Source organism: Drosophila obscura, unplaced genomic scaffold (assembly GCF_018151105.1).
Source record: "Drosophila obscura isolate BZ-5 IFL unplaced genomic scaffold, ASM1815110v1 contig_213, whole genome shotgun sequence".
Classification (NCBI taxonomy): domain Eukaryota; kingdom Metazoa; phylum Arthropoda; class Insecta; order Diptera; family Drosophilidae; genus Drosophila; species Drosophila obscura.
In genome coordinates, this window is record NW_024542805.1 from 599919 (window position 1) to 608842 (window position 8924).

General features: G+C 44.8%; 1 pseudogene; it reads left to right on the top strand.

Moving 5' to 3' along the window:
- The first annotated feature begins 951 nt into the window (after positions 1–951).
- Positions 952–2936, top strand: LOC121404553 (annotated as a pseudogene).
- The last annotated feature ends 5988 nt before the right edge of the window (positions 2937–8924 follow it).

Sequence of the window (8924 nt, forward strand, 5' to 3'; positions counted from 1 at the left end):
CAGAAATAATGAAAAGTTGGACAGTCCTAGAGGACCACTCCTTCTCCGACCACAGGTACATCGAGATAATCCTATCGCTCGAAAGCACCACACCCACAAACTATACTAATCCCAGGAAAGCCAACTGGGATACATATAGTGCAAAAATGGAGGAATTACGATCTTAATCGTCTTGTGGACAATTTCACGGAAGCTTGCAATAAGGCCTTCATGGCAGCGTGCCCCCAACCAAACCAAGAGGGAAAAAGAAGCCCCCCTGGTGGTCTAAACATATAGATACCCTCCGGAAAGACTGCAGGACTCTCTTTAACGGAGCCAAAAGCAGCAGCGAGGAAGCGCACTGGGAAAATTATAAAAGTAAGCTAACCCTATACAAAAAATAAACAAGGAGAGCAAAAAGGGCCTCGGCTCCGAAATTGAAGACACGTCAGAAGCCGCAAGACTACGCAAGATCCTGTCAAAAACATCCCCCTCGGTGGGATATCTCAAGAGAACGGATGATACGTGGACAAACTCTAGTGAGGACTCCCTACACATTCTACTCGACACTCATTTTCCTGGGTGTACCATCGAGCCGGCAGACACCCCAAGTGAAGGCCCGGAAACCTCGATGGTGCACATCCTCACAAAACGGAATATTAGCTGGGCAGTAAACAGCTTTAAATCCTTCAAATCGCCTGGCCCGAACCAAGTCATTCCGGCTCAGTTACAAAAAGCCGGGGACATGGCCATCAACTGGCTGCAAAGTATCTTCAGGAAGATACTGACAGTGGGAAAAATCCCCCGAGCTTGGCTAAAGGCTAAAATAGTCTTTATCCCTAAAGCAGGGAAACCTTCACACACAACCCCAAAAGACTTCAGACAATAAGTCTATCGTCCTTTCTTCTCAAAACCTTTGAGAGACTAGTCGGGCTGCAGCTGAGGACAACCATAAATCCTCAGTGGCTGTCTGGCGCACAACATGCCTACCAAAAAGGAAAATCCACGGAAACGGCACTCATTAGTGATCTCGGCGGTAGAGAGAACCTCTACACGTCAAAGAATACTCCTTAATCGCTTTCCTAGACATTGAGGGAGCTTTTAACAACGTCATACCAGGAGCCATCACAAAGGCCCTGACTGACCTGGGAGTGGATCGTCACTTGGTGATGCTCATAGATCAATTGCTCACATGCAGGACAGTGACATCATCAATGGGATCGTCCACTCAGTCAAGGTATGTCAACAGAGGCACCCCGCAAGGTGGTGTCCTGTCTCCCCTTCTATGGAACATAGCAGTCAACAAGATTCTGTGTGACCTGGAAGGGGAGGGCTGTAAGGTGGTAGCATACGCGGACGACGTTGCCATTATCTTCTCGGGAAAATTCCCTCAAACACTCTGCGATCTAATGACCGCAAAGCTCGCGCGACTCTCAGAATGGACAGAGTCGCGTTGACTGGGAGTTAATCCCTCTAAAACGGAACTTGTGTTGTTTACAACCAAATACAAAATCCCGTCCCTCAACCCCCCAATACTAAACGGATGCAGGCTCTCCTTCAGCGACAGTGCCAGTTACTTAGGGTTGGTAATTGACAAAAAGCTTAGCTGGAACCTGAGCATCAAAGACAGAGTGAAGAAGGCTACGATAGCCCTCTACACTTGCAAGAAGGCCATTGGGCTAAAATGGGGCATGAACCCAAGAATAGTCCAATGAATTTACCTAGCAATAGTAAGACCAATACTGCTCTACGGAGTCTCAGTGTGGTGGCCTGCCCTATCGAAGGGGAACATCACTAAAAAACTGGGCAAGGTGCAGCGTACTTTTCAGAGCTATGCATCAGTGGAGCTCTGAGCACACCACAACGGATGCGCTAAATGCTATCCTATGCCTGCAGAGCCTTGACCTTGCAGGTAAGGAGCAGGCAGAAATGGCCGCAATCCGTCTTAGAGACTCTGACCAATGGGTGTCACATCACACCGGTCATGCGTCCATCCTAAATGGAAACAAAATCGTCCCCACAAAAACGGACTACTCGTTCAAGGAGTATACAGATACCCCTTCGAAACAATCATCACTCACAGAAACAACTGGCTTAGAGGGACCACCTGGTCCAAAGGGAGCCATTCGAATCTTTACTGATGGCTCAAAGCTGGACAACAAGGTCGGAGGAGGAATCTACTCCGAACAGCTGAACATAAGACAATCCTTCAGGCTCCCGGATCACTGCAGTGTCTTCCCAGCGGAAGTCATAGCGATCAAGGAAGCTTTGAGCTGTCTTCAGGAACTAGTCCCTGCGGCAACTCATATAAATATCTATAGTGACAGCCAAGCTGCGATCAAATCGCTGAATGCGATAACAACAAGCTCGGCTACCGTGGCAAACTGTCGCAAATCTCTTCATGAGATGGCTTATCAGTTCGTCATCAGCCTAATATGGGTCCCGGGCCACCAGGACATTGAAGGCAACTGCATAGCCGACGAGCTGGCCAGAGCTGGTACAACAATCCCCCTTCTCCATGATAAGGAGGATATTCGTATGCCAATGGCCACCTGCAAGCTCAAAATAAAAGAACATTTTAAGCGATTAATAAATGACAGATGGCAAACTGTGCCACTATGTCGCATAACTCGGCAAACATGGCCTAACATTATTAGGAAGCGCACCGATGAGCTTTACAACTCAGTAGGAGTAGGTGCAGCTTAGTCATACGCTCCCTTACGGGACACTGGCTAGTAGGCACACATGCAAACAGGCTGGGCGCCCCATATAACGACTTCTGTCGAAGCTGTAGAGATGAGGACGAGGAGGAGACTGTGGAACACCTGTTCTGCTCCTGTCCGGCTCTCAGTAGAAGGAGACTTCAATACTTGGGCGCTCTTTTTCTAATTGACATTTCGGACATGTCTACAATCAGTCCCAGACGGATCGCAGGCTTCATAAGGGCATCCGGATGGGATAATAGATAACATAGGGTCTCACGAGGGACAAGGGAACGATATATGCGGTATCACAATGGGCCGAAACCGGCCTAGGTGTGTCGGGTCTCTGACAATCCCGACAGCCGCCTCAACCTAACCTAACCTAACAACAAAGCGAAGAAGGCGAGATAAAATGAAAGAGCGGCCGCTGCCGTGCATAAACATAGGCTGATTAACAATGATTTGTACAGTACAAATAATGGACATAATGAAATAATGAAATAATATTTAGGCTGCTTGACCCGACAACGACTTCTTTGCCTGGAAAATCGGCTCGCTCGAGATCCGAAGACCAAGGCAAGCTTCATTACATTTATGAAAGAATATGAGGCTCTTGGTCATATGAAGGAAATGCAGACAAAAGAAATAGCAAGATCACGCTATTTCATCCCACACCATTGTGTCATAAAACCTGACAGTTTTTGATGCGTCTGCAGTTACATCGTCCGGAAAATCGCTCAACGACCTGATGCATAAAGGTCCAACAGTGCAAAATTCAATATTTTCAATATTGCTTAGGTTCAGGATGCACAAATATGTATTTGCTGCGGACATCGAAAAAATGTATCGTCAGATCTGGATCAATCCCGAAGACCAGTACTATCAGACAATAGTATGGCGCAATGATCCATCAGAAGATTTGCGATACTAAAACGAGAAGAAACGTTTGAGTTGCTTCTGGGGACGCGACTCTACTTATACCCGTACTTAGTCAGTATATACATTTTTGATCTTATGATTTTTTAGAATTAAAAAAAAAAAAAATTTTACAGGTTACATTTTTTTGCTACATCTGATATCTACATCTACATCTACAATGTATATTCTACATCTTACATGTAGATTGTACAATGTACATGTTCCATTTAGATTCTACATCTCCTCCGCTAGGGGTTGCTCGCGCACTGAACGCGGCAGAGTGTGCGAGCGAGAAGGAAAATGAGTTGCGTTGTCGTCGTTGGGAGGGTGGACAGGGGAAGCAACTGAAAATTAATTTCTTCATTCTGGCTACAATTATGATCCGATCTGATTTAGATTCGGCAATCTGGTAGATATGGGCATTCTCTACGATACTGCGTTTTAAGTTTTATTGTATCTTTAAAAATGTGCCTGCCACAGATTTTCGTCCTTTGTGGGGGCGGAAGGGGGCGGGGCAAATTTTGAAATACACTTGTAGCAGTGTGATATCACATGAGTGTGGAAACAAAATTTGGTTTCTCTAGCTCTTATAGTCTCTGAGATCTAGGCGCTCAACAAGACGGACAGACAGACAGACAGACAGACAGACGGACAGACAGACATGGCTCTATCGACTCGGCTATTGATGCTGATCAAGAATATATATACTTTATGGGGTCGGAAACGTTTCCTTCTCTGCGTTACACACATCCACTTTTACCACAAATCTAATATACCCCTTAACTCTTTTTTGAGTACGGGTATAAAAATGTTACATGTTACATTTTTTTGCTACACTTGTTACATACATATACATACATACATACATATACAATTTATATTAAACATCTAACATGTAGATTATATATGTACCATTTAGATTCTACATCTCCTCCGCTATGGGTTGCTCGCGCACTGAACGAGGCAGAGTGTGCGAGCGAGAAAGAGAATGAGTAGCGCGGTCGTTGGCAGGAGGGGGCTGGGAGCCAACAGAAATTTAATTTCTTCATTCTGGCTATAATTATGATTTGATCTGATTCAGATTTGGCAATCTGGCATTCTCTACGATACTGGTAGATATAGGCATTCTTTACGATACTGTCGATACAAAGAAGCGCAAAGAAGCGCTTCCAGTTCATCTCCAGGATGAATGGAAAAGGTACAGGGAGGAGTTAAAAATATTAAACACCATACAAGTACCACGTCATATTTTCCATGGAGAAATTCCGATATCGTCAGAAATACACACCTTTGTTAACGCATCGGAGAAAGCATTTGGAGCTGCCGTATATATCCGAGCATTACATAAGGATAAACGAGTAACAATTCAACTGCTATGTGCCAAATCACATTTAGCTCCTATAAATGTGTTAACTTTACCTCGTCTGGAACTAAAGGCGGCTGTATTGGGTGCACAATTGACAGCTAAGATAAAGGAAGATTTATCCATTGAGAATGCAACAACCATTTTGTGGTCTGATTCAAGGATCGTTTTGTCACATCCATACGAAACAAATGCGTAGCTACAAAAATAGCGTTCAGACGTGCTTCGTGACGTGCTCCGGCCCATGATCAGAATGTGAGACACCTGCAACAACACGGAACGCCAGCTGATGCGCAACAGATAAATAAAGAGGCTCACTAACCAGGCATTTGATACCAGACCGATACGGAAGAGCCACGGACGTATATCAGCAAATAAAAACACAGGTTGCAAACGCTGAAAACTGGAAATTCTCGTGGAAAGTGGGTAAAAGTGCCTCTTGAGTGAAAATTGACGCGGGAGAAAACACAAGTCAGCAACAAAAACAAAGCCAGAGGTGGGACTGATCAGCTGCTGCAGCAACGTGAGTGGACCAGACACGCAACGCAACTGCACCAAGCGCTGAAAGCTTGTCAAAGCTGTAACATAACACGGATCGGAACCTGCATGCCGTAACGTAAGACAAACTATCCACAGCATACTTTCAGGCAAAATAATAAATTGTAAAAATATAAAAGCTTAACATACAAAAAAGAGTAGAACCACAAAAATGTCACTAAACAGGACTCCTCCAGGTGCAAAGCAGACGCAAATAAGTACCGCACTTCATAATATGCCGCCAGGTACGCCCCTTAATGGAGCAGGACAGCAGGAAAAGCGGAAGAGGAGTGCGCTATCACCCGATATATCACTGGGAGACGTGATGCAGGCCATCAACCAAATGGGCCAACGGTTCGACAAATTGGCAACAAAGGAGGATATAGGGACGTTAAAGTCCCAATTAGACTCAGTGTCCGACCAGATCGAAACTCTTCAAGCGGAAAATGAGACTCTAAAGCGCGATTTCCAGCAATTAACGAGAAGGAACGTGTGAGGCGCTTCTAAAGACGCGACTCTACTTATACTCGTACTCAGTCAGTATTTACATTTTTGAACATATGATTTTTTAGAATTTTAGCATTAAAAAAAAAGTTTTTACATTTTACATTTTTTTGCTACATATGATATCTACATCTACATATACAATGTATATTCTACATCTAACATGTAGATTTTACATGTTCCAATTAGATTCTACATCTCCTCCGCTAGGGGTTGCTCGCTTACTGAACGCGGCAGAGTGTGCGAGCGAGAAGGAAAATGAGTTGCGTTGTCGTCGGTAGAAAGGGGCAGGGAAAGCAACAGAAAATTAATTTCTTCATTCTGGCTAAATTTATGATCCGATCTGATTCAGATTTGGCAATCTGGTAGATACTGCGTTTTTAGTTTTATCGTATCTTTAAAATTGTGCCTGCCACAGATTTTCGTCCGTTGTGGGGGCGGAAGGGGGCGGGACGAAATTTTGAAATACACTTGTAGCAGTGGGATATCACATGGGTCTGGAAACCAAATTTGGTTGCCCTAGCTCTTATAGTCTCTGAGATCTAGGCGCTCAACAAGACAGACAGACGGACAGACGGTCAGACGGACAGACGGACAGACGGACAGACAGACATGGCTCTATCGACTCGGCTATTGATGCTGATCAAGAATATATATACTTTATGGGGTCGGAAACGTTTCCTTCTCTGCGTTACACACATCCACTTTTACCACAAATCTAATATACCCCTTAACTCTTTTTGAGTACGGGTATAAAAAGCGACAGAGAGCAGGACCGAAAGCAGCTTAGCAGACTGGAGCAAAGCAGCAAGGCCCGGAACCTAATTTTCAAAGGCCTAGAGAAGGAAGATGCGACAAAGGAGGGAGTGGAAAAATTGCTACGGGGTAAAATGGCGATCCCGAACGCATCAGTACGAGGAACCCGAGTGCTCTACCAACGAAAAAAATAAGATGGGAGTGCTGGTGGAAAATGGAGAATGCTTCGGCGATAAATGAGGTATTAAAAAATGGGAAAAGCAAGCGGATAGTTCAGTCTATATTGACAGAAACCTTAGCCAAAAGCAGCAAGAAAACAAGCTGGCCCTAATGCAGTTGAAAAAGGAGATGGTTTCCATAAACAACAACCATAAGGCCTTCGTCAAAAATGACCAGATCTGTGTAGAGGGCAAATGGGTGTCCTTTAACAACGCCCACGAGCTCACGTGCAAAGGAAAGCCAGCTAACTCGATTCTAAAGGAACTCTATGGCGCTGCATTGGATGAAACCGACATTACTCACACGCGACTTCTCACCAAAGCCAGGGAATCAAAAAACTAGAACGGCAAATACTCAAAACAGCATACACATTAATATATTGTCATACAACATCGCAGGTTTAGCAAATAAGCTTATCTTTAGTCAATTTTTTAAATTTATAAATACTTATCAAATATTTTTCCTATACGAAACATTTTTCTACCAAAACATGCAGCAGTACGAACCATACTTCCCAAATCATATTCTGTCATGGGAGCCAGCCGTAAGAACGGCAGCTAGAGGAAGAGCAAGAGCCAACTTAGAGACATCCACACAGACTTAGTCGCATCAACCCGACCTCAACTGCAATGGCTGGCAAGGCTATTATAATCAACTACGCGACATGATCCAAAAGTCCACGAGTTCTAGTGTAATGGTCGTGGGTGACTTTAATGCTAGAATAGGAACACATCAGTGCACCCCTGTGAGTAAAGACCACGCAGTAAAATTCGAAATGCTAATTAGGGCAGCAAAGGATCTTAAAGTAGACACCAATGGCAAGAATGTAATAGAGATGTGCGAGGACAACAGTCACGGTCTTTAACGGCAGAACGCAAAGCGACGGGGACGGAAGGTACACCTTCATGAGAGGCCAAGCGGTGTCCACAATAGACTACTGTCTTATCAATGGCATGTGGCATAATCGCATTGAAGATATGCATGTAGTGCCCGAAACTTTCTCGGACCACTTACCGCTAGCGATACAAATCGACCTTCATGCACAACCCAATCCGCACGACAACAAACTGCTCCCGATACTGCAATGGAACGATAAGTACCGCCAGCAGTACAGAGCCCAACTCAAACAGAAAAGCGAACGGCAAGACTGCCAACCCGAAGCACCTAATATTGAGACCCTAACAAACTGGATAAAGATAGCCCACTATACAAGAAAACAGCCATGGTTCGACTCTGAATGCCATCAGGCGAGACAAAGATCAATGACACATTGAAACGGTCACTTCACACAGGCAATGCGGATGAGAAGCGGGAGTACCAAGAAGCCAACACAGCCTTCAAAACAATGTGCAGAAAAAAAAGGACGACCACTATAGGAATATGGAGCTTGAAGTAAACAATATTAAAGATAGCAAGGGTTTCTGGGAGTTTGTCAGGAGGTTGAATGGGATCAACAGGAGCATGCAAATCAGAGTTGAACCGGACAGCTGAGCGGAGAATTTTAAATATTTTCTACTCCTACAGGACAGCCAAGCGATACAGCACTATTTTGCTTTGCCATATACCGTAAATAGAGAGTTTGACCAGGAAATATCGCAGTGGGAAGTCAAGGCAGCAGTGAACAAGAGCAAAAACTGTAAAGCCCCCGGAATCGAGCGGATACCAGCAGAATTCCTAAAAAACGCACCTGACGTCACTGATGCAGCGAACTATAGGGGGATATCCTTCCTTACTTCGACTATGAAGGTGTTCGCATCAATAGTGCTTTCGCGTACTAATGACCGTTATATCTCGCTCACTCCGCCAGGTGGCGCACGCACACTGATCAGGGAAGAGCGAAAGTAAACTCTAGGCCACCCCACCCCACCCAACGATAAGCGTACCGATAGACAAACGAAAGGAATCGATAGCCGCACCGATAGACAAACGAATCGGATCAGCAGCTC